The sequence below is a fragment of the Stegodyphus dumicola genome, chromosome 7 (genome assembly GCF_044657685.1).
Source record: "Stegodyphus dumicola isolate Sdum_Otavi_A_Nest chromosome 7, ASM4465768v1".
Taxonomy (NCBI): Eukaryota; Metazoa; Arthropoda; class Arachnida; order Araneae; family Eresidae; genus Stegodyphus; species Stegodyphus dumicola.
The window spans coordinates 11835921-11863354 of NC_140774.1; the positions used below are offsets into that span (position 1 = coordinate 11835921).

Below are 27434 nucleotides of genomic sequence, written 5' to 3' on the forward strand. Positions count from 1 at the left end.
TGAAGAGTTACAAGAAGCAGAAAATTTCTGGATAAGATCAGAGCAAAAGAAGTTTTTTGCCGAAGAATATAAATCCCTCAAAGAAGGTAATTCAGTTGGAAAAAATTCTCCTTTGTATAATTTTCTTCCTTACATTGATGAAAAGGAAATCATGAGGTTGAGAGGAAGACTGGAATTTTCTGACTTCTCACTAGATAATAAACATCCAATAATCTTACCTAAAAATTCTCGACTAACGATTCTAATTGTAAGCAAAGAACATGAGAAGATAATGCATGGAGGAATTGCTGCAACTTTAGCTAAAGTCAGATCACGCTTCTGGATTCCTAAAGGACGACAGTTAGTCAAAAAAGCATTAAAAGGTTGTATAATTTGCCAAAAATATTTAGCTAAACCAGCAGACCAGATGACAGCACCCTTACCAAAGGATAGAATCCAAGAATCGCCTCCATTTGCAGTCTGTGGAATTTATTTCGCCGGACCAGTTTACGTAAAGAGTTCTAAAGACATTCGAAAATCCTATATTGTTTTGTTCGTTTGTGCAGTAACCCGAGCTGTACACTTAGAACTTGTATCAGATATGTCAACAGAATCCTTTTTACTTGCATTTCGCAGATTTTTGAGCAGAAGAGGAAACTGCGTAATCATCTACTCTGACAACGTCAAGACCTTTAAGAGGGCAAAGAAAGAACTTGAGAATTTTTCGAAAGTTTTAAAAGATGACAAATTCAAGAATTTCATTGCCAAAGAAAGAATCCATTGGAAATTTATAATTGAACGAGCCCCATGGTGGGGAGGGTTTTATGAGAGACTTGTTAGATCTGTTAAAGAATGTTTAAGAAAAAACGTAGGAAAAGCATTGTTGACTTTCGAAGAAATGTCTACACTACTTGTCGAAGTGGAGTCAGTTCTTAATTCACGACCTCTAAGTTACGTTTACAACGACAATGACGAGCCGCAACCGTTGACTCCAATGCACTTCTTAAACATTGGACAAACTCATTTGAAGTATCCTTTGACCTTTGCTAGAATCATCGGTAGCGAAACGACAAGAGAAACGCTGTTAAAAAGAAAGCGTTATCAAGAATTGCTGTTAAAACAGTTGTGGTGGAAATGGAAGCAACAATATTTATTAGATCTTAGAACTGCCCATTTCTTGAAGAATCCGCAACTTCAACCAGAACTAAAAGTAGAAGATGTTGTTTTAGTCGAAGGAGATAATAAAAACAAACTCTTATGGAAACTTGCTAGAATCATAAAAATTATTCCTGGACGTGATGGTAAAGTCCGATCATTCGAATTAAAAACTGGTAATGGGATTTTAAAACGTACTGTTCAACATCTATATCCTCTTGAACTTTAGATATTTTGAACTTTAACGATTTAGTTATGCTTTTTTCCTTTTTTTTGTCTATTAATGATTAAATTGAATATCGTTAGTTAAGTTTGTTCAGTTAAGTGGAAAATATTTTAGAATTTAGTTCATTTATTAGTTATAACATTTATTATTTGATACCTGTATTGGAATTGAAGTGTTTGACTAATTAGTATTTTTTAATATTTTTATAGAATAGTGATTTATGTACTTGATTGTATGTATAACTGAGTTAGATGAACTCTTGTCAAAGTTCAGGTGGGGAGTGTGTTAAGGAATATTCTTTGATATCGCCAAGAGATGGCGTTAGGAGTCCATCTATTGGCTTACTTGACCTTTCCCCTTCTGAACACGTGACTTGAAAAAATATTCTTCTTCTTGAAGGTAGAATTTCGATGCACTACGCAATAGAATTCGATTTAGATTTAAGCTGGAACTATTCAGTTCTTGCCTCTTGAGCATTAAATATTCGATTCAGGCATTTTAGCCTACATTGTATATATGTAAATATTAAGTTTAATTAAAATTTATGGAAAACCCTCCAGACCATGCATCTCGTCCTTTGGATTATGAGTGATTTGACTTTGATATAGAACTTTCGTTACACCCATTATAGCGCTCTTCGATTCTTCAGACAGGATTGGAGAGAGTTGCGTACAAAAATCGCGACCCCCCCCCACCTCGGTGACTTAAACGGTCGCATCGATAACATAAATAATTAGGAATCTTCATCGGGGTACTTGGCGTAGCGAAGGTTTCAGTAATGAGCGCTACGTCGACATTATGACACATGAGGAAGTTTGATAGCTCAGTGAGCTTATAATGAATGCTACGGGCATTCCAAGTCATGATAGAGATGGGAACTTTTGTTGGTCTAGTTTGACCCATTATCTATAGTAGAAGAGGTATTTTTCTCTTGGTTATTTTCTTTTATTTCTTTGACTTGTTGCGAGATCTGAATTCCCGCATTTTTTATTACGGAAACAAGTTCCGCAAGGTCCGTGAAGACTTGTTAAGCTTCACTCAATATATCAGAGTATAGGCCTGTGGAGAGCGCCTGTGAATAGGATTTATTTTCAATCACCCTACTGGGGAAACTGATTGGTTTCTCAGATTTTTTTTTGGGGAATTTCTCACAGCCCCTGAAACTGGAAGTGTGGGAACCCCCGCAATTTGCACAGACTGGAGGCTTGTCATTGTTATTTTTATCAGGGCATTCATTAACAAAATGTCCTTTGCCACATCTGACACATTTGGATGCATAATTGCAACCCGCTTGTGTATGATTAAACCCCTGGCAACGAAAACATTGCAGGGGTCCTTGCCTACCTAAATACTCTTTAATCTTAATTTTCATGTGACATAGAAATCTCTCATTGTATATTTCCTTGGACTTGTCATTTTTTTGGTAGCGAAATTAAAAACAGAGGAAGTTTGGTAACCTCTCCGTTACGCCGTCTTGTCATTTGTTTTACATCTTTGATATGATAATCACGTTGTTCAAGTTCAGATTTGATGTCATCGATCAGAGTATGTTCAGTAAGTCCTCTAAGGACAACTTTTAAATATCGGTCTTCCGGTAGGATGTACGAATGGTGTTCTACTTGTTTTTCTTTAAGTATTTGGACTACAGTCCGGTAATCGTCAGGTGTTTCAGTGATAACTTTGATGCTTCCGGTAGGAATATGCTCCCCGTGAAATTTGATTTTCCTCTGAAGGAGGATAGATCGAATTTCACTCCATTTCAATTTATTTTCTTTGAGAGTAATTGGCGGAATTTTTGAATTCCTATTATTTTGTTTTTGCTTATTTGCATTCATGTCAGTGGGGTTTTCGTTATCCGGTGAGGTGGTATCCATTGTCTCATTAATTTGTGTATGAGTATTTTTGTTAACTGCTACCTCAGTAGCTGGTGTATCTGAGATACTGTCCTGGCTTTGTTGCTTTTGTGTTGTAATTTTAGGGAGACTACTAAGCTTAATTTTCTTAAAATTTTGTCTTTGAGATCTTATTCTGACTGTTTGATCACCTTTAGTCTTTGGTAAATCATCATCTGAACTTGTGGGCTGATCCAATGATATTTCATTTAGAGTATTAAAGTTATTGTGTAATTTAATAGGACTTCTGTCCCTATCATTATCTGCATTTTTAACTTGTGATGATTTATCCTGAGTTTTATCCTGTTGTGTTAACTGTGTGTTAACAGCAACTAGCATTTCGATCATACTTTGTAAGAAAGTGTACATCTTATTTTCAGTATCAGTGCGTGTACCATTCTGCTGACGGATGGTATCAAGTTCACTAATTTGTACCCTCACGGCATCCAAAATCGTGTCCATAATCGCAATACAGAATTAAGAAATCCTGCGCCCAATCAGCAGTCCAGAGTCCCGCGCCCCGGAACCGGACCCACTCGACGGTGTTCCGGCAGACGGATGAGCGGGCGAAAGTCTACTAGGCCCCTATCTCACACCTGACAGCGTGAGCCTGGGGGTAACTAAGCAGACTCAACGACCAAAATCCGAAAAAATTAATTACGCGCACGCAATTAATTTAAAATCTGATAATTTAATTTAAATTGCAAAATTAATACGCAAAAATAAGCGCCGAAAAATCAGTATCAATAGCGCGGTATCACTCGTACCAGCAATTAGGCATAATTCGCAAGAAAAGGCAAAATAACATAAAAATTCCTAAAATAATACAAAATAATAAAATAATAAAAGCATCCAGGCTTTTAAAAATAAATACAAACCGAAGATTAGCATTTAAAAAATGCTGATGCATGCGGATAGTAAATTTGCACGTGGTCGCACTCCGCAACACACGCAGATCGGACAGGGCGTACACGTGATAATAGGACCGGAAGCAGGCACAATCTCAACGACGAACCTTCTCCTATGGCGTCCACCCCTCGAATGATGAGATAGAAAGCAAGCCAGCGAAATTACATCTTAGCACAGTAGAGAGCAAAGCTGAAGTGCGTAGTTATGCAAGATGGAAGCACGCGAAGAGTAATGTTTAGGTTTGCAATTTGGTGATTGGTCAAGAGGCATCTACATTAAGTGTTACGTAAGATCGCATGATAAATTTGAATGGCGCAGTTAGACTTACAGCGCTATTTTTAGGACAGAGAGATGAAGTTCCCAAATGAAATAGAAAATAAAAGAGGTTATAGTGAATTAAATTTAGAAGTTTGCTTTTATATTTTTTTATCTTACATACATATTTAGAAACTGAAAAATAATCATTGTAAAATGTAATGGTGTTTCAATTCTTGTTTAGATGTTCAAATTCTTCAATTTTTGTTTAGATGGTACGCGTTAGTCAAAAGGTTGAGAACCGCTCATTTAAATCATGTATTACTATAATATTCATCGTTGACTCCTTTATCGAATATTTTCCTCAAGTTTATTATGGACTGTATTAAGTACATTCTTGAACTTCTTTATGAAATATTTCAAAAGATGCTTAACCGTTTATTAGTTGGAATTTTAACCATTTTGAATGTTTCATAGGAAATTAGTGACATGGTTTTAGCTGCTGACGTGTCCGTCGATAGCTCAGTTGGCAGAGTGGTGGACTGTAGTGGCAACAAAGCAGTAATCCATAGGTCGCTGGTTCGACTCCGGCTCGACGGACAGTTTAATTTTGCGAGTTTGTTTTTATTTTTTACTGATTGGATCAGAAACTCCATAGATTTAAATCATTTATTACTATAATATTTCTCGTTAACTGCCCTATCAGATATTTTATTCATGTTTATTCTTTAATGCATTAAATATATTCTTGAAATTCTTTAATAAAATATTTCCAAAAAATGCTCGCCCGTGTATTAGCCGGAATTTTAACTATTTTGAATGTTGCACAGGGTATTAGTTATATGGTTTTATCTCATCAAGTGTCCGTCGATAGCTTAGTTGGCAGAGCAGTGGACTGTAGGTGTGTAAAGTCAGTAATCCATAGGTCGCTGGTTCGACTCCGGCTCGACGGAAGGTTTGTTTTTACAAGTTTCTTTTTATTTTCTGTTTTCTTTAGAAGCCCCATGTGTTTAAAAAAAATTATTATTATAATGTTACTCGTTGACTCCTATGTGGTATTTTTTTCCTTCCATTGGTGAGCCCTCAGCCGACTTGGCCACTACTGAGGCCAGAAGTGGTGGTCATTTTATTATGGAGGCACCCAATAGGTGAGCCACCTTTACCTCCTATGAAGGGACAGACAATTAAAATAATGCTTTTTCTGGGATTCCAACCCGTGCTGTTTGGTATCGCAGTCGGCCACCTAACCACTATACCGTTTGTACGGCCATCTATGGAATGTATTAAGAATATACTTGAAATTCTTTTAAAAATATTTGAAAAGATGCTTAGCCGTTTATTAGGAATTTTAACTATTTTGAATGTTTTGTAAGAATTAGTGACTGTTTTAATTCCTGATAAAATAGCAGTTTAAAATATTTCTGAAGATTGACTAGTCATCAAATCAAGTAATTGAAAAAAATCTTTGTTTAAAGAATTTTAATCAATACTAAATGCTATTTCTGAATTCAGAGAGCAGTAATTAATCAAAACAAATTAGACTTTGCTCTGATTCTCGTGTCGTATTTGAAGGTTTTGCTTTGAAAAGGACAAAAGTTTGATTCTTTGTTAGTAGCTAGTTGAGCAGGCAGCTATTTAAAATAAAAAATGACAAATAAATAAATAAGGTTTCTACCAAACATAAATGCTACCTAATAAGCAATCTTTTACTCACTGAAAACTACACAGCTTCACTAAATTTTTTTTTAGCACCAGAGGTGTTATTAGTCTCGAAACTCACTTTTTGTCCGTATCACTTTTTAAAGTACTGGCACCAAATGTTATCGACATGTAATATTTTTAAAGGAATTAAATAATAAAGAATCTGTCTGTATATGCATATTCTTCACAGTGTGGGAAAACGACGGCATACAGAGCCATCGAGTTTTTAATACACGTAATCCTGTACCCGAACATGGACACCTTGAATCTCGAATTTTTTTTTTTAATTTAATATTTTGTACAAATGTAAGGAATTTTTGTTTAACGAACTCATCGACTTGAGAGCAAGAACTGACAACACTTTTCGAAATAAAATATTTTTATCTCCGGCACGCCAGACTGTTGCCGTTTGGCAAAATGTAAGATATTTATCTTTCATTGTTTTTCAACAAATTCAGCTATTTGAAAGCAATAAAATGCCACTGCCTAAACTTGAATTCTTATTATATCCAGCGTGCTGCCATTCAGTAAAGCGTAAGATATTTATTTATCTTTCATGTATAATCTATCTGTTAATAAGTAGCAAACGAAGTGCTTGAAAAACAATAAACGCAGTTCTTGAGTATCTATATATATATATATTTTTAATCTGGCTGATTTAAATAAAAATGCATTTAAATTATATGATATGTAGTTAAAAGTATTACATATTTTTACGAAATGACAATAGCTAGACTAATTAAAACCATTATAAACGTTTCCTTTTTACTTCCTACGAAGTAAAAAGGCGATCACGAAAAGTTTCAGGCAGCATATTTCAACGAAAATATCCATTTTGACCGCTATCGAATGCAATTTAACGATGTTTTTGCGTGAAATCTGTACGTAAGGACAGAATAAAAGACTCGTTTCCTCCAAGAAAATGATAAAACTGCTTTAAAATTAATTCTGAAGAGAATTTTTCGTGGCGTCTGTACGAACGTATGTACGTACGTGCGTACGTACGTATCTCGCATAACTCAAAAACGAGTAGCCTCAGAACATTGAAATTTTGTATATAGGACTGCTATAACATGTAGATGTGCACCTCGTATTTTGGTTGCAATCGGCCGCACCAAACGTATATAAATAATATATATATATATATATCCACTCTGCTACTCGGCACAGTGATCTCAGTTTCTTTACTCTTATATGTTTGTAAATTGTACATTTTTTGCTTTAAAAATGATTGAATTATGTTGTTCTTATCTTCCGGTTAAGGGTTTTATGCTTTTCGTAATTCTGGAAGCAATATTTGTACAATTATCAACAATTTAAAAGCTGTTTAAGTGCGGTTAAGTTTTAAATAACATGGCGGACATATTTGTTTACATTTGAAACAGCAGAATTGTAGATTTGTTGCCAATCTAGAGAGACTAAGCTTCGCAACAACAAAAATAACGCCTTCATTTATTATTGCGAATTAAATCATGCTTAATCCTTTCTGGAATTTTTTTGAGGAAATAAGTGTTTAAGATTTACTTAATTTTTAATAATTAGTAATTTAATTTTTAATAATTAGTAATTTTTAATACAGATATTTTGAGCTTTTATGTAGTCTTGTCGCGAAGTGAAAACTGAATTAATTGAATGAGAAATACTCAATCGTCTGTGAAAAACTGTTTCTTTTTTGTTTGTTTGCTTGTTTTGTTTGCTAAAATTTCTTTTTTACATCGTTCTAGCTTTATTATAGTATTTGAAAAGAACATGTGGCAACGATTAGATAGTTCTTTAAATGATATACATTTGTGCATTCTGAATTATAATATGAATGAAATATAATACTGTTAAGTGAACCTAGTGCCAGAGTGTCGCTATGTTAAACAAATAGAGTGAATTTTAAAGAATGCCTTTATTCCATTGTGGTTTATGCGCTGTCGGTGAAGCAGATTTAATTAAATCCAATAAGTTTAAAAGAAATGCAAGAAACAAATGCGTATAATTTAATATTCCGTACAAGGAAGTCATGTGGTGTACACATCAGATTTTTTATGATAATTTTAAGACGACTGGCCGCTAGAGTGGATAGTTTTCAAAGGAATAATATAGTGACTATGAAAAAATATATCATAACACTGTAGCAGGAATCTTTATCTACTTCTAAAGATAAGCTGTTTTTAAATAGGTCGCGTGATTTTGCTCTTGTATTTTATGTGACGTAAATACAAAGAAAACTATCTTTAAAGCTAAAATGACAAAAAAAAAAAAAAAAAAAAGTGTGTTAGCAAGAGTGAGTTCAAGAGCATATTGGTAACTTATGATTCTTGCCCGAAAGAGAGTATTAGTCTTAAAACGGGATACTGCGATATTTTCAGCACAATGTTTCGTCCAGCAGTTGTTTCAATATATTTTATTGTTTCGAGCGTAAAACGTTTCCAAATATACACAGAATGGCTAACAAGTTTTAGGAAAAAGCTAAAAAAAAGTACAGTAAAAAAATTCTTTTTTTAAAAAATTTGCTTTAGTAATTTTTTCCCCCTATTTTTTTATATATATAACCCTTGTGAAGTTATACATCGGTTGGCAGGATCCGCAAGCCTTTGCATAGTATGCTGGAAGTCCTCTGCTGGAATGCCTCTTAGGTCATTCGTAACGTTTTGTTGGAGCGCCTTGATATCGTCGAATCGATGGCCTTTCAGCTTTAATTTCAGTTTTTGCAACAGAAAAGTATCTAGTGATGATCAGTCCGATGAATAGGGAGTCTGATATAACACAGTTACACATTTTTATTTCCACAAACACACGATAACAGCTGAATTGTGGGACGGCGCATCATCGTGCAGCAAGAAACAATTTTTGTATACGTGAAATTCCGGACAGGATCTTTGGATCTTGGATCTTATCTATGCATCTGTCTTCAACTATTAAGAGTTATTACTAGTACGTTAATCATAATAGGCCAGTAATAAAAATTTGTAAATAAAAGGCGCATACACCACACTCAAAGGCGAGTTCCTAGACTTGAGTAAACTCGGTAATTAATAGACGGAAGCTCACTTACGATGCGTTTAAATAGCTGATCCAGTATGCCCATGTAAAACATCCCACTTACTGTTTTATCTTCAGGAGCGAATTCCTGATAAATCGGTCCTCTGCAGAAAAAAAAAAACTAACATTGTCTTTATCCTGTATTTTTGGAAATGCACTTTCTTTGGCGAGATTTGGCCGACCCACTCTCCAATCCGTCTTTTTGTTTCTGAATCCCGACTCACCACCTGTAATTTTCTTAAAAAAAAAAAAAAAAAAAAAAAAAAAACGCCTGGATCGCGATTTTCCATGTCCAAGCACCTGAAAAACCGCCGATCATCCTTTTGTTCTGTTGTTAATGAATGTGGAACAAAACGTGCACACAATTTCCTTTTTCCTAATTCCTCGCCAATTATTGTATGGACAGTTTCTTTATCAATGTCTAAATGTTCTGCAAGCATTCTAGTCGTCAAGCGGAGATATTCCTTTAAAGCAACACATACAGCTTCGATATTCGATCCACTTCGGCTTGCGGGAGGATGTCCTTCCTATTCTTACGTCATTGTTATCATCTCGAAATCTACCGAACCACAAAACACGTTAGAATGCGTCACTCTTCACCATAAGCCTTCTGCATCATTTGATAAATTTCGTTTTGCCACTTTTAAAACAAAACTTTATTGCACAAATCTGTTCCGAATACGATTCCATTATATTCCGCATGTAACATTCAAACATCAAACGATAATTTTCTCCAGAACAACTTATGCGATTAGCAGACTAGAATCAAAATGTACATATTTGCGTTTGCTGGAAACAGATAGCGCTATTTAGATAGTTAATATTTAGTCAGTCTTAACAATTTTTAGATAGATCTTGTAAAAATTGGAACTGGGAGACCGCATTAAAAGTAAAATTTGTTATTTGTCAAACTTTATATATATATACATATATATAATTTATCAAGCAAAGCAGTAATAAAAATTTTTGAAAACCAATTTTGGTCAAGAAAACATCTTGCGCAATATGCTGCAAAATAAGTAAAAAATAAAAATTGTAGAGAGCTCGCCTAAAAGTTACCAAGAGCTGCTGCTCCAAAAGGTTTAAGACGTTTTCAAAAATTAATACACATGAAAAGCAAATCATTAGACATGTAAAACATAAATACAATAAAATTAAAAAACAGAAAAAGTTAAAAAGTAAGCGGAAAATGGTAAATTAGCCCAATTCGACATCCAAACAGGCTTTTCAAGGGAAATTTCATTTATTTGAACGTCGAATCAAGCTAACCCCATTACGCGTTTCGCCGAAACAGACAATTGAAACTTTTTCGCTAAAAAATTTTTTGACAAAGTGTCTTGGAAATTTTAATAGTCTCAATTCTCTGTTCCAATTTCCCGACGCGTCCGCTCAGAATGACACATTAAGGTGTTAAAATATGTTAATCAAAATCAAACTTTCTAAATCTAGTCTAAAATTAAAATCAAAACGAAAATAAATAGCGATGAGCTATTAGTCCTAAAAATACAAATACATTCGGGCTGGGCCTGCAAGCTTAAAGATTAACAATTTTATTTTTCAAAAATAGATTTTATAAAACTGTAAGAAAACCTGTAGTTAATAATCAATATAAAATAAAAAATTGAGAAAAGAACAACTCAGTGGGTCTTACTAAGACCAAGAAAAAGTTGTAACAAAAGAAACAAAAAACTGACCTTTGGCGATGTAAAGCTGTCCCTCTGAAAACATGCAGAAAAATGGCTGCTAACTTCTAGCGTCTTATTTTGGATGATGTACGTAGGGGGGAGCGAAGTGTTGTGGGCGTTTAGCCAATGCAAAGTGATTTTCGTTATCTGTAACTCGTCTCCTATTATCGGAGGGGGCCGGAAACCTCGGAAACCGTGTGAAGAGCTCAAAAAATGGCGTTTGGCTTGTAGTAGGATGGAAAAAATTTTTTCGAAGTGAAAATGGCAAATTCAGCTAAAACTATAAAAACTTGGCCATTAAAGCATGAGAAAAAGGAAAAAACAGTAATTTGTTAAAAAAAGTCGTAATTCTTCAAGCTAGCGGGCGATCAAGCTACTATGAAAAATGAAAAAAGCCCGATTTGTTAATAAAAGCAGTAAAATTGGCCACTAAAGAAATTTAAATTTAAAAATATGTACATAATAGTATTTAAGATTAAAGTGCCAAAAATTTTTTGGAGGAAAGAGAATGAATAAACAAGAATTTTCTGTACATTTTTACAATAGATTCTCTGAATTAGTCATCCTTCTTAAACCGTCCGTAGCTTTAGGTATAAAAAATCATTATCTAACTCAAAAAATCTATAATTAGGTAAGGTTAATGCCAGCTTTGGTAAGGGAATTTTTAATTATTTTGATGTACCAGCTTTTGTCAGGAATAAATATATTGTTGAAGAATCATAAATGTAGTCGTAGCTTAAATAATCAGACGATAAGTTTAAAAAACAGGATCCATTTATTATTGGTCAGGAGAAATAGCAGTTACAAAATCAAATATCCGAAGTAAATAAAAAGAATTACTAATAACGTTTTGTATGAAGTTTACTGCATCAAGACATTTAAGAAAAAGCCCCGATATTCCTTTTGCGAGTCTTTTTATAGCCTCTGGAAAGGCGGAGCTTCCAAGAAATGACGTCAAATCATAATAGGCCAGTCAAATCATAATAGTCAACCAATACAGTTCGCTTGAAATATTTCCAGAACATTCTAAAACTGTACGTGTAGAAAAGGCGGGAAAAACAACTTGACTACGGGGCTGTGTTTAATTCCACGTACTTACAAATAAGAGAACGTCGCCGTTAAAAATGAAAAGACATACAGTTAGAATTTTAAGTGTATTCTTGACTATGGAATTTTATTATTACATATATATGTTGTAATTTAAATGCGTAGAATGAGAAATCATGTACTTTTAACTTCCGGCTGTAGACATGACTGAGAAGGCAGGAATGGCTGAGGGTGAAGGCTTGATGAAGCAGATAACAAAACTGAATTGAAGAATCACCTACACATCTCAAATCATCTCTTTGGCCGATGAATTTACTTTTCAATCATATTTGAATACAATATTCTTAGATACACAAATAGAGGGATACTACGTCATTTCAGGCAGGAAAGACAAAGCTGCGCAGAACTGATTGCATGGCAGAAGTCAGGAAGAAAAAGTTCCTCGAAAAGCCGTGGTTATACTACTTAGGTGGAGAAAGTGTTCTAAGCTATGATTGGTCAATATTAGTTTTAGTTACCTTTTTAGTTTATTATGTAATTTAGAATGATCTCGAATATGGGAGAACAGAGGAACAGAACAGATATAAATGTGTCATAATTTTGAAGCACAGTCGTGATGGTTGAATGGCACGGCGAAAGGAAGGAGTTGATACCAAACCTAGATTTAGCCAATTGCCATCTTTATTTGCAGATTTCCAGGCACACTAGAATAATTCCTTGTAGATAATATATTCTTTAATCATAGTAATTACGATAATTTTTTATATACAATTTATACAGGTTATGTGGCTACACGATTTTAGCACAGCATAGAAGATACCTTAGCAAAGGCTAAGGAAAGGAATGCAGCAGAAGAATGATGACGTAATTAATCGCCAGCGGTATTTATACCAAGTTGTTATAATCGTTGTTCAAACTTGCTTTTCATGATAAAATCGTAAATGTGGTAACGCACGTGATCAGAATAGCGCCAATTGCACAGCTCCCGATGTACACTGACTATTGCAACAACCTTCTTAAGCCAGTGTTCCAATAGGCTATTGAAACACTGACTTAAGTTGCTTTCTGTGCCCGTGCGTGTAACCTTGCGCTATTGTCCGTTGCCATGTTACAGAACTAGTCTCAAAACGTTTTGATAACACTGGGTAGATCCTTGATGGACACAGGCTATTCTGCTAGACAAAACATCACTTAATTTCATGTAAAATGTATGAAATTTTAGGTACGATTTTATCATGGTTACCAAGTCAGTTGACATGAGAGTTCTTGCCAACTTTAGATCTTCAGTTCAGTGTATCAAATCTGGTCAAATGCTTTCTCTATATCAAGGAAACATGCCGTGACCGATTCCTTTTTATATAAATGCTTCTGCATTTGTTTCGATCACATTTAGAATTTGGTGCGTAGTGCTGTGCCCACATTTAAACACAAAAATAAAAGTCTCTATTATATAAGATTGTAATTCTCCAGACAGTTTACAAATCGAGAAAGAATTATGTTTTCGAACATGTTTCTCAACTTAATTTGTGAATTTCAAATTGTATTGAAATTCTATTGTAATCGTTTTATGTCCTAAATCATAATTTTTAATAAATACTGAATGCGAGGTCTACGGTGGGATTGCACGATGTACCATAATAGGTAAACTCCAGATCCGTTCGAAAGCTTTAGATGCTTGTCTCCTCAAACTCTTTATAAAGCTTTCAACTTTTTTTCATTAGTTAGTGTAGGAAGGCATTATCATATGATAAAAAACACGATGACCATCTGCCTAAGGCGAAGGATGTCTTCGTGGAGGACTTTCTAAGGAAAACTGGCTCGTATTCATGTCAGACATGAGGAAAACAACCGACCAGACAGACGGTTCACCTGGTTGAAGAATCAGTATTCAACTGTTTTAACCCCCTTGCTGGTGATGCTTTTCAAAAGATGAAGAGAAATAAATTTTGGGGAAGTTTTCAGGGAAATATACAAGGAATATCTGCATAAAGATCCAGATTGCACATTAAGAGGAATTGCCTCCTATTCAAGTTATGTGCTGAGAAAATCACGAAAACACGAAAGGTCATCACGAATCCAATACGCAACAAAGAGAGTAGAAATAAAATCACCAAAAACATGAAAATGCATATGTGCTCGCTTCAGAAGCTGGTTTAAAATCCACATTACATCTGAAATACAGGATATAAATCTTGAAATATTTTACTGAGTTTTTTTTTTAATTATAACTTGCTTGTTTATATAAACGCAAAACAATATCAATCACTTTGAGGGTGGGATACGATTTTAATTCCTGTTAATTAAAATATGAGTGTAGAAAGAAATGAGGAAGTCAATAGACGTTAAATAAACATATCGCTTAATGGATTAAAAAAGATACATTCCGAAAACTAAAGTTCAAGCATTTGAAACATGACCTCATTTCGTATACAGATGGAACATGAAATTTTGGCGTGCGTCCGTCGATAGCTCAGTTGGCAGAGCGGTGGACTGTAGCGGTAACAATGCAGTAATCCATAGGTCGCTGGTTCGACTCCGCCTCGACGGAAGGTTCAATTTTACAAATTTGTGTTTATTTACTGATTACATGAGAAACTTCATTGATTTAAATCGTTTGTTACTATAACATGTTTCGTTGACTCTCTAATCAAATATATTATTCATGTTTATTATGAAATGCATTAAGTATATTCTTGAAATTCTTTAATAAAATATTTTTAAAAAAAATGCTTACACGTTTATTAGTCGGAATTTTAACTATTTTGAATGTTGCACAGGGTATTAGTTATATGGTTTTACCTCGTCGAGTGTCCGTCGATAGCTCAGTTGGCAGAGCGGTGGACTGTAGGTGTGTTAAAGCAGTAATCCATAGGTCGCTGGTTCGACTCCGGCTCGACGGAATGTTTTTTTTTTTTTTTACTTTAGACACCCCATATGTTTAAATCATTTATTACTATATAAAATTTTATATACTATAAGATTAAATATTCCTTTTTCTTTCAATTGACATTTGTGGCACAATAATTTTGGCACACTTATCATGCCTATTTCCAGAATATTTACATTTTGATACTGTTGCGATATAAAGAGAGCAGAATGAAATAGCGTCCAAGCAGCAACAGATGTAGAAGCAAAAGTGCGCAATTATCCAATACAGAAGCTCACAAACAGAAGGTTTTGGTTTAGGTTAGAAAGGTTTCAGTTATCAAAATTTTTAGTTTCCAAATCAGTTATATCATTAGCGTTACGCAAATCATGTTGATTCATTTAGGAATGTTGTAGTTCAGAAAAGTTATTACTACTTTTGGAATACAGAGAGGAAATAACCCAAATAAAGAATTAGAGGATACTAGGAGAAATTAAGAGGATATTATTAAATTAAATTATAAAGCTGATTTACGTATTTTTGTCTTAGGTAGATAAATTTGATACTGCCCAAACATGAATATTCCCCTCATTTAAAACACTTCTGTAATTGCGATCAACAATTGCGAAAATAAAGGCCGGGTAAGGAGTTTTAAGCCGGGTAAAGTAACGGGTGTATATTTACATGGTTGGTACTGCCAATAGCGATAAGAAAGGGAGGTGCACAATTAGATGTTATATCAGTCCCGTAGACAAATTTCAACGTTATATGGCTAATCATTTTTGAGTTTCTTGAGATGCATACATATGTACTTTCGTACGTCGTCACAAAAAATTCCGTTTGAATCCGTTTCATATCCATTTTACGATCTGCCTTGGAAAAGAAAAAAAGAATTCTTTATTCTGTCCGTTTTCCTGACTATAAAATATTTAGTGTTAAAATATGTTAAAATATTTAGTAACTGGTAACTGGTGTGTTAAAATATTTAGTAACTGGTATTTGCAAATATATTTGAAAAACAAAAGTCTCCGAAAACAAATGTGATCCACTCCTTGTTTCCATTTTCAAAACAAGCAGGTTTTAAAAAAGGAGATGATCGATAGGACACGGGAATGAAAAATAAAGTCATTCCACTAATACTTAGTAAATAAAATTTAAAAACAAAAGACTCCAGTAACCAATTTCAGCCACTCCCTTTACATATAAATTTTTCATTATTTAATAACAAGCATAGAGAAATGTTGTTGGTCAAGGATATCAAAAAAGTTTGCTTTAAAAAAAGTTTTATGCTCACATTTGTTCATAAACTATTTGTGGTTACTTCTCCTGTGTAATAATAGAGTGAATATGTCATAAATTTAAACTATACTCTTAATTATAAGTTTAATTATCACTCAAGAGAAAGTATCAGAGTTCTCTTGTCTTCTCTTGTTCTTTCTAAATTTATCTCAGAGTAACATTTATGATTTGAGTAATTTTTGACTACCTGAATAACTATACCTGAATTTTTTTTTTTTTTTTTTTTTTCCCCGTTTTTACCCGTTTTCATCTATGCACACAGAAAAATGTTCTAGGAGAGGTGATTATATGTCTAGGTAAGGAGGTAATTTTTTCAATCTAAAATTTCTGTAGCGAGTTTTCAGTGAATAAACACGAATAAGAATCTCTAGAACACGTGTTTATAGCTTTCACAATGAACAATGCTATCTGTCTTTTGTTGTAGCCTGTGAGGACTTTTTCATTTACGATAACTCTCTTACATTAAACGTTCAAAATTTTTTATTTTTCGTACTTAAAGTTTTCTGCATTTATATCAAGAATTAATTAGATTTTGTGTAAATTTAGACATCCGAATGTGGTACTTGAAGCCCAAAAGAGTTTTAAATGGACCATCGGAAGTGCTATTTTACATAGCACCCATAATATTTCTTAATGGAAAATTGTAATAAAATATTTTTCTATTTTAGTGTCTTAGTGGGAATCAACCATGGAGGTAAGAATAAAAGGAGACGTCATCCCCGCCCTACGCCTGACACAGTGCTGCCGAGCTTTTGTCTCCAAAGGGGGTGTGTTTTGTTTACATTCACAGCACGTTGACAGCGGTTTGATGGTATCACAACAGTTCCACACAAATTGAAAGCGGGGAGACTTCCGCATAAAAGAAACATTATTGTTGAATATGTAACAGCAATTTGTATAGTTTAGTGGCATTTACGCAAAAAACACATCTTCGTTATTTTTCGATAATTTGCAACAGCGATTTTAATTATGAATTTGTTTTATAAAATTCTAAGATACTAAACCACAAAAATACATATTAGAGCAAAATGTTTACGTTATGTATAAAGAATGATAAACATCTTAAGATACCTTTAAAATATCTATTACTCGCAAAATCATAACACACTTTAAAAGCTCAATTCCCTTATAACTAACTGGTACAAGCGGGTAGAAATTTGCATACTTCTTTCAATGCCCTTGATAGTGTATTTGATACTTTTCTTTCATGTTCCAAATAAAATACATTCTTTTGTCATCCACATATTAGCGTAACATGCACTTTTATAAAATTTTTAGCGGAGAGCTGATTAAGTTGCTCATTTTAAACTCATCATTTTGTTTCTATATAATTGAAAAATAATCACTTTGAGTTTATTTATCTAAAATCTTATCTCTGAGTTTATTATTTATTTAACTAAAAAATAAGATTATCTCCCAATCCTGTAATGTTTGTTAAAATTAATAAATATATAGACAGATATGCTAATAAATGAACTTTTCCTTCATTTGTACGAGTAACTAGACTTTTGAGTAGCATTATATAGAGAAACATTTGCCAATTCAGCTGACCCGCCATGTGCGGTTGAGGTAATGTGACCATGTGAAGAGCCATATCATCATGACATCTTATTAAGAATTTGGAAACAACGTGATGTCAATGTTAATAACCAGTGTATCAATACATTTTGCTCATTGTTACAATTTGAATTATCTTGCAATATGAAAATTTCATGTATTTGTGATTTTAGATCGATTAGTTGTTTTAATTGTTTAAAAAAAATAAAGTAATGTTGGTATACAGAGTAAGGCAATCAAGATTTCGATCTGACGACAATGAGTTTAATGTTTAAATGTGAAATGGATAATTATTATTTATTATATTATCAGAGAACTATGAAATTGGGTTTAATCCCTACGAGAAGTGTTAAGATAGGTACTAGATATAAATATAATTACTAGAAAGTAGTTATACAGCCAAAATATAGTTACTAGAAAGTTTGAATTTTATAATGAATGCATCTAAAAAAAAAGTGTTTAAAGTAAAAAATTTGAAAATTGATGTCCAAATGTAAATATACAATTATGTATATTGAAATGTTTGTAATTAGACACTAAGTCAGGTTAAGTTTTTTTAAATAAGCATGCAATGGAGCTCTGCCTAACGGGAGAGAGACCTTCGTGGAGGAATTTCGAAGGAAAACTGATCTTTGAGCGCATATTAAAAATAATTCATGCGATTTTCAGTCAATTTATATTTTTCTATATTTGTTACGTAAAAATTTCTGATATATATGCTATATTATTGCTACTTATTTTACTCGAAAAATATAGCGAATGTACAGAAATTAAAGATTCGTACATGCCGAAGATGTAAAATATTAAATACGTATAGGTATTTAGGTATAGTCTCGTAAAAACCACACATTTCCCTTTAAAAAAATAAGTAAATATTTATTAAATTATTTATAATTGCATTTGACAATGAAGGATTTATTCATTCATAAACTTTTATGAATGTTACTATGAAAAAAATTTAGTTATTAAATATATCTAAATTTATAATGATTATAAATATTATCAAAATATATAATAACTTTGAAATTTAATTCTGTTGACAAATATATTTATAAAACTATTTAAGCAAAATATGTTCGTACCGGAAACAATTTATTAAAATGTATTGCAAAGCACATTTTATGAGATGCGTACTTAAAGAAGTACATTTTTTGATTGGGTTGAAACATAAATAATGGCCGTTTATGTTGTGTTCAAAATTACGCGGCAAAAATATATTGGCATAAGGTTTTGTGTTATTCGAAAGAAAATCTTTCCCTCTTCAAGGTGGCGTATTTGATTTTTTTTGTCTCAGCTAATATTTGTCATATTTTAGATCATTAAAATGGAGTGTCAAGTCGACAAAAATAAACAATTTCGGCACCTTCTTTTTGCGTTTAATCGAAGCGCCAATGCTGCAGAAGCTGCCCGAGAGATTTGTGAAGTGTATGGAGACGGTGAAGTGCCTGGACGAACTGCAAGAAATTGGTTTGCCAAATTAAAAAATGGAAATTTCGACCGCGAAAGACGCTGCTCGTTGCGCACGGCCAAATAAGTTTGAGGAAGAGCATTTGAATCAACTTCTGCATGAAGACGTGCGTCAAACCAATCGAGAATTATCCGAACGAATGGATTGTAGCCAAATCACAGTCCAAAAACTTGGATAATATTGACTAATTTATTGGTTTCTTTTTTTTTTAAATAAAAATTTTTAAATGAAAAAAATGACCATTACTTATGTTTCAACCCAACAGAATGTGCATTGTTGGAGTTAAGGACAAACAAATTTTAGTAAGTATTAAAAGAATTATTTCCTTACATTTTATAATAGTTCAGTTACAAGTTTTAAATAATGTATATACGTATGTATATATATATATAAAGTGGGTTTATATATATATAAACCCACCTTTTTTTAATCCCATAAAAAAAGGTGGAGGATGGGTGTTCTGGATATGGGGATAAAAACCCATTTTTTCAGAAAAACCATATCCAGAAACACTCATAGAAGTCAAGTACATGGAAATCAGCACCAATATTTAACATATTTTGACTATTAAAATGAAAGGATCTCTAATTTGAAATGTACCTAACAGAACATTAATTATAAAATACTCCGATTTTTGTTTTAAAAGATGCCTCGGAAGCTAAAAACTATCTCATATTTGAGAAAGTATTTCGGAAAGAAACTCTGTAAACAATAATATTAATAATAATACGTAATTTTAAGATTAACAATACTATAAACTTTGATTTTAATTTTTGCAATCGTCAACCGAGTAAAATCGTATTACCGTAAAATTTTTTGCTAGTGTAATGAACGAAAACCTGCGAAAATATTTCATTCAAATTAAAACTGTTCTGCAATGAGTATAGCATTTAGTTCCTTTCAGAATGAAATTTTGTTTAAAGATGTGTTCTTCCAGATGCTTAGGACTCTGAAATATTGTAGAAAAAGAAAATATATACATTTATGCGTATACTTACGACGTAATTACAAAATGTTTACCTTCGATCATATCGAAACCTTTTGATCTTAATGGCAAGTCACTAAATGTTTTGGTCTCCAAGAGGGGTGCGCCACCGCTTCAAGGCAGTGCACGGGAAAAACCAGTTAAGAGCCTCTCCTCTTACTTCCTACCTCCATGCAACAAACACACTTTGACTAAAATCGATGAACCGGAAGTGATATTTTACATGGAGCGCTGAACAAATTTTCGTGTAAAAGTATATTATGAAATTATACCAAATTTGAGAAATTTGGTATTTATAACTCGTATATTATTGGAAACATCATACTGGATTTTGACTGCCTTTACAAACCAGCCGAGATACTTTATTAACAGATTTTCACAGTAAAAAATAGAATAACTAGAATAAGAGTTTTGCTGGAAGGTTTGACACATAGTTCATCTTAATAATTAATTTAACGCATAATTAACATAACTAAGAGTAGCACTCGTATACCAATTAATAAAGCTTTTAGATCTGTGACATATGTCTTAGTAGTTTTGCCTGTATAACCCAGCTGATCAAAATTTAAAATAAAATTTGAAGAATTTTATTTATTTCGAGTGGGACATTTATTGCACTTACTTTATTCCCTAATTTTTTAAAATTTACTGAAAACTCATTGCTATTTAAAGCACGGAACTGGAAGGCGATCATGCACTGGCCACATGAGATTTTTAAATATTATCTTATCTAATTTTAAAATGAGTTTGCAGAGTAAGCAAAGAACACCCACCTAACGATACTTAAAATATAGAGAAAGAAAACTGCGAATACATTAAGAGCTATTAGGGAAATTTATGGCTTTATCGTAGACCACCAGGTATGAAACACCATTTTAATAGCTTTTGATCGAGCCTGTTTTGCCGGATAGACGATGAAAGATTCTTTCGGTGCTTACATCAGCTGAAACAATAGTTTAAGCCGATAGCGGACGTTTTTATAACATTTTCGGAGCAGATGGTCGACGAACTACTTAACCTTATCATCTATTCGAAAACAGAATTTAGTCCAACTTTCACAACTGGCGCCATCTATAGAATTTCAATCAAACTCTATTTTTGTGTGTTCATGTTTTAAGTTTGTAGTTCTTTATATATTTTAGATAACCGTAACATTTGGAATTTTTAATTCCTTTTTTGTTAACTGGATATGCCCAAAGAAATAACAAAATAAGGTAAACAAAATTATGCAATAAGATTTTACTTCAATTTTATTTAAATTCATAAAATAATGAAAAGAAGAAAATAAGCATACAGTGTTATGGGAACAAGAGAAATTTACAGAATTCTTTAATTTACAAATTTAATTAAAATTCTTTAATTCTGTAATTTAAAAATTAATTAGTAGTTACAGATTAATTTTTAATTAAAAATTGTAAATTAATTTCCTTAATTTACAAATTGAATTAAAAATCGTTAATATGCAAAATTTACAAAATTCTTTAATAATATTTAGAAAATGCTTTGATTTAATATTTGCAAAATGCTTAAAATTAAATTAAAAATTCTTAAAATTAAATTAAATTTTCTTTCTATCCAAATACTTTATAAAATGTCTATCTATCATTTTTTATCACGAATAATAAAAGCATGGGACGCCGCTGATAAATTTATGAAGATAATGGCTCTATACTTATGACAATGCAATTCGATTAATAGATTTCCTTATTTTGGGCGCCCATGTTTTTATTATTCGTCATATACACTCTGTCCTAAATATTTATCGACTGAACTCTATTACGCGTTTTAGAAAAATGCAAAGGAACACAAACACCAAATAAAAATCTGCCTATTTAAATCATAAGCGATTTTCATTTCAGTAAATATTCAACTAAATTGGAAATTTGTATTTTAGACAAAATAAACATACAGAAGATTATGCATCTCAAAGGTTTATAGAATAGTAACATTTTAACAATTGTTATCAATTTCAAATTATTTAATACTGCAAAGTTGTCTGATTATTCCGTATGACGTAAGACACGTTTCTCCACAGAGAGAACTCCATAACATCCTTGTAACAACTCTGATTTCACTCTGTACCATGCACTCTTAATGGCTACTTTTAAGTCATTCACGTAAGAAAACTGTCTTTCATTCCCTAAAATTCTCGAAGAATAATACCCCACACGTCCTCGATAGAGTTAAAGTCGGGGCTCACTGGCGGTCACTTATGAACTGTGACATATTCTATGCCTAAGTAATTTTTTGTAGCATTATAGTTATGAATGGGAGCATTGTTACGCTTGTACACCCAATTTTATCATCCAGTGTTTTCAGCAAATGGCACAAGATGGTCTCTTAGTGTTCCTATGTATTTATACGAATCTTGCCGATCATCTAGAAAGGGGAAAAGAATTGCCGATCATTTAGAAAGGGGAAAAGAATTGCCGATCATCTAGAAAGGAACCCACTTTCCCATTGAAACTGAAAGCTGCCCACACTATTGACAGTTCCTATTGTTTCTACTGAAATAACTCTGAGCCGTCAGCACCATCTAGATTCCCTTTTTTTTTTTTTTTTTTTTTTTTTTTTTAATCACTGAAAACTTCAGAGATCCATTTGTCACTATAAGCTTTGACAGTCATAACGATCGAGCCATTTTTAAGTGAATCATATAACCAGATTCTTGATTCTCCTATAAACAGTGTTTTTGGATATTTGCATTCCACAAGTCCTTGTAATTTGGCTGTCCTCCTGAACGTGGGTTTGGCTGATGTAGCGTTTTACAAGACATTAAACGATAAATCATGCTTACAGAACGATTCAGAAGTTTCAAAATTTCTATAGCAGACCTATCATGAAATTTGAATTTCAGAATCCTACTAACTTCAGCATCAGAAAGTTGCGTAGTTTTAGGCATACTTAAAACACAGTTCAAATATCTTTTTTCATATTTAAATTGGACGTTTGAATGAGGGCATTATTATATAAAGGATCAAGTTCCCCATCATGATTGTTGCAGACCAATTTTCATAAAACTGCATGTGTCTATAAACTTTTGCGAGATAATTTTTTTTTTATTTCTATTTTTTCTAAAAGACAAAATACTATTTTTGTTTAACATTTACTCAGATGCGAGGCACATGTGTTTTAAATATACATATTTTATTTGGGTAATTTTACACATTTCTTAAACATGTTTCCTTATGTTTTAACCATCCATGGTTCATGTATAGTTAAAACATACACGGTTTAATACATGATTATTCATACATGGTTTATACATAGTTAAAACATGGAAAACAATACAGAAGTTTTATCCCGCTCTAGAGAATGTGACTTATTTTGCTAAAGTGTATCCTCGTTTTGCTGAAAAAAATCGAGCAAGTTATCACTATATTGACAAGCTCGTAAAGGAAATATTCTTAAAAACACTATATCGTATACGGTGTTTTTAAATTCCAAGCTCCTAATGTGGCTTTGCTATTGAAGCCTGTTATTAACCTTTTGGTTTGGCTGCGGTAAAACGACTGAGTTGTGAAATTGACTAAATGTCTGCATGTAGTATTATAGTCAAAATTTTCAATCCGTAAAGTCAATTGTGAATAGCTTTGAAGCAGACGATACTGTTTCGATTCTAATTGCACAGAATGGTTTCTCTCCAAAAAAAAAAAAAAAAAAAAATTAAAGGAAATTTTGCCTACATCAGATCAGGATCCTATTTCAGCTATTAAAACATTACAAAAGCAAAATATAGAACTAGTTGTTGCAATAAATTATATTGACAAATTAGGCAAAAAAGAGCAACAGGCCGATTTTCATATGCTGCACTGGCTAAATTCAACACTATTTTGAACTAAAAATTGAGGGTTCCAGACTATGCGGAAAACATCCGTCATCTTAATAGGCGAAACAGACGCTTTTGAAATTGAAGAAGAGTTAAGGATGAGTGATATGGTATTTTTTCAAGTATGCTTCGATAACTGCAATAGATTTCAAGAAAGCTTCTCACGATAGAATATGCAGACAGCAAAAAATCTTCTACTTTCGGAAAACATCGAAAAGCACTTAATGATTCAGAGCAATGGTGATACATTTGCGTAAGTTTGAAAACTTAAAAGAAAAAGTAAAATTCAAGTATGCATAATTGTTTGGGATTTAATCAGTTTCTCAATTTTTATCAGTTGTGTCATTTCTTCTAGGACGAGTTTTAGCTCCTTGTATAAAGTAAAGGAAGTATTGTAATCATGAAAAATGTCGAGTATCTTATTTCAACGAAAATATCCATTTCAAACGCTCTCGAAACTATTTGAATGATTATTTTTCTTGACCTCTGTACGTACGGCCAAACTAAAGAACTGTTTTTGCCTGGAAAGGAATGTAAAATGGGTTTAAAATGGTTTCAGATGTGATTCTTTCTGACCTCTGTACGTACAGATGAATCCGGGCCATGCTATACTCTATCTCGCATAACTCAAGAATGAGTAGCCGTACAGCGTTGGAATTTTGCACAGGGTGCGGCAGCGTTCATAGTAGGATATTAAAAACACACCATAAGGCAGTAACTGAGATTTATTTATTACCTTCTTATGTCAATTAATAGTTAAAGGTATGCCATTTACCAATGTGTAATTCATTGCCCAATGCATGGATTACTTTTTGAATATGAAGCCTGTCTAATGATGCCCCCTCTGCACAACACATTCGTCTAGGCGGCGTTGGAAGCTTGCCATAACTCGGCGTAACGTATTCCCTGGGACACTGCCGACGGCAGTTCTGATGCGATCCTTCAACTCAGGAATGGTGGCACAACGTGTTCGGAAATTGCTTCAGGTGGCTCCAAAGGAAAAAGTCTGCACATGAAAATGAGCGAGGCGGCCAGGAAATGTCACCAAAATGGGAAATTACTCTACATGGAAATGTCTATTGCAATGGTCCGTCCATCTGGAACTTCCCCATGACGTCCCAAGTTAAAATGTTGCCGAAATAGACGCTGGGTAGCAATAACAGAGTAGTTATTCTTGAAATAACTTTCAACAGCAAAAACACGATGCTTTGCACTCCACCGATCCATATCTCTGTCAAACTCGAAATGGCAGCTCATCAGTACACGAATGCGGCACGAGCTGGCGCGCATTCATGTAGTACGTCATTCTACTATACGCAAGTCAAATTAGGCTATGAACGCTGCCGCACCCTGTACATAGGCCTGCTATAACACGTAGTTATGCCCCTCCCTTTTTCGTTGCAAACGGCTGCACCAATCATATATATATATAATTTATAATAAGAAAACTTTCCATAGACCATCTCCAAGGAATACAAATTCCATTTAACCACGAATGAAAACAAAAAAAAATTAATCAGAATTTAAATTGGTGTTCAAAGAAATTTTCAAAGAAAAATCTTAAAACGTAAAATTAATTAATATATATATATTCTCACTTTCTTACCTGCTCTGTGAGCTTAGGTTTTTTATTCTTATATGTTAGTAAATTGCGCAGTTTTTGCTTTAAAGGTGATTGAATTATGTGGTTTTTGTCTTCCGGTTAAGGTTTTTATGCGTTTCGTTAATCTGCATGCATTAGTTGTAGAATTATTAACAATTTAAAAGTGGCGAGTTGAGCCTAAGGAACTGTCATTTGTTTACATCTGAAACTCAGTAGAATAGTGAATTAAGTCAGCACGTTCAATGTCTTTTTGCCGTGTAGAACCAAGAGTAAACTTTCAGTTTGGTGCACCAAAAAATATGCCTTCGAGCAGCTGGCCGAGTGGCTTGTTTTGCGTAAAAACTCTAATTATAGTTGTAAAACTGTTTTAACTGTATTTGGCGTTTTATGTTTTTCTGTATTTTTCAATATTTAATAAAGAAGCTTTGACTTTTTATGTATTTTTACTTTGCCGCGAAGTTAAAACTGAATTAATTGAATCAGAAATATATTTTTAATGAAATTCGAGAAAATAATTTTAATTTTTGTTCTTACAGGCTTTTTTTTTTTTTTTGTCATTTTAAGAGTATTGTCCGGCCCCCCTTTCTTTTCCATGTGTAACGTGTATACGAGCCAGTTTCCCTTAGAAAGTCCTCCACGAAGGCATCCATCCGCTTAGGCAGATAGCCCTGGTGTGCTTTGCCATAATTAAATACACCACACCATACCACACCAGCGGCCCTTTTTAAGAGCAGTTTCAGTGAATTTTTAGGTCATCAAAATACGGGCCTTGTTGATGACTATTGGCCCACTTCAGATACTGAGTTTGGGATACTTGTACTACCATATTTGTTTTTGCAACCTGCAGTCTCAGAATCCTCGTTAAAAAAATATTGCATATCTTCAATAACGTGTAACTGCATTCTATGCAAAATGATATTATTTGGTATTCCTTGTCCATTTATACCGGAGGAATTTACGATCAGGTTTTCTGAACATGAGGAACTGTAGCAGACTTGGGAAAAGGAGGTCGGCATTTTTCTTCCACCGATGCAAAATTCACGCATATCGTATAATCAAAGAAGTATTACTGTACTCTCTCATGTACAAGCTGCACTTTTTTCACGAAAAGGCAGATGAAAATCGGATTTTTTTTTTTTTTCGGTACGATTTGTTCGACTCGAATCAACAATCAGTTCAAAGAAATCCGTTGTTGTTGGATGAAAGTTATTTGGTACTGTACATGTTTCGTTGTGTGTGCAAATCATTCGAAGGCAAATGTCTAGCAAACGATTTAGCTACGATGCACATTTTAAACTGCAACTGTACACAGAAGCATATTCCTTTTGAACGATAATAAAAGTTTTATCTCAGTTTGGTGGCAAGTATTGTTTTCATTTTAGTCCATTTCACACCTCGAAAACGAATAAAATATCATAGACGGCAGACAGGCTATCTGCGGCTTATCCTCGAGAATATTTTCTCCTATAACTAGAAGTAAAATTTTAGGATGCGACTTATAGGCGTGCCCACCAGAGGCTCAGCGGTTAAAATCGCTGAACTCTGGTACTTTTGACAGGCGAACGGGCGGGATGCATGAGTGTTTCCGTAGTTTTCCCCGTATGTAACATAAGTTTATAGACTCCAGTAAATTACGCGTTTAAGAAAAACAGAAATGAACAAAATTATCAAATTAAAATATGTTTATTCGAAACGCATGTGCCTTGCATGTGAGTAAATATTAAACAAAAATATCACTTTGCATTTTAGAAAAAATAAAAATAGAAAAAAAAAAAAATGTGTGTCCCGAAAGTTTATAGACAAATGTAGTTTTATGCAAACTGCTTAGCAACAATCACGATGGGGAACTTGAGCCTTTTGTATGATAATGCCCTCATTCAAACCTCCAATTTAATAAAGATCATTTGAGCTGCCTTTATGTATGCTTAAAGCTACGCAGCTTTCTGAT

The 27434-nt window shown here is 33.3% G+C and overlaps 4 non-coding genes across 4 annotated transcripts; all 4 read left to right on the forward strand.

Moving 5' to 3' along the window:
- Positions 1-4927: 4927 nt before the first annotated feature.
- On the forward strand, positions 4928-5016 carry TRNAY-GUA (transfer RNA tyrosine (anticodon GUA)). Its single transcript is given in 2 exon segments — positions 4928-4964; positions 4981-5016. It is a non-coding gene; the product is annotated as a tRNA-Tyr (tRNA).
- A 264-nt stretch (positions 5017-5280) lies between these two features.
- TRNAY-GUA (transfer RNA tyrosine (anticodon GUA)) lies at positions 5281-5369 on the forward strand. Its single transcript is given in 2 exon segments — positions 5281-5317; positions 5334-5369. It is a non-coding gene; the product is annotated as a tRNA-Tyr (tRNA).
- An 8969-nt stretch (positions 5370-14338) lies between these two features.
- Positions 14339-14427, forward strand: TRNAY-GUA (transfer RNA tyrosine (anticodon GUA)). Its single transcript is given in 2 exon segments — positions 14339-14375; positions 14392-14427. It is a non-coding gene; the product is annotated as a tRNA-Tyr (tRNA).
- Positions 14428-14690: 263 nt separating this feature from the next.
- Positions 14691-14779, forward strand: TRNAY-GUA (transfer RNA tyrosine (anticodon GUA)). Its single transcript is given in 2 exon segments — positions 14691-14727; positions 14744-14779. It is a non-coding gene; the product is annotated as a tRNA-Tyr (tRNA).
- Positions 14780-27434: the final 12655 nt, after the last annotated feature.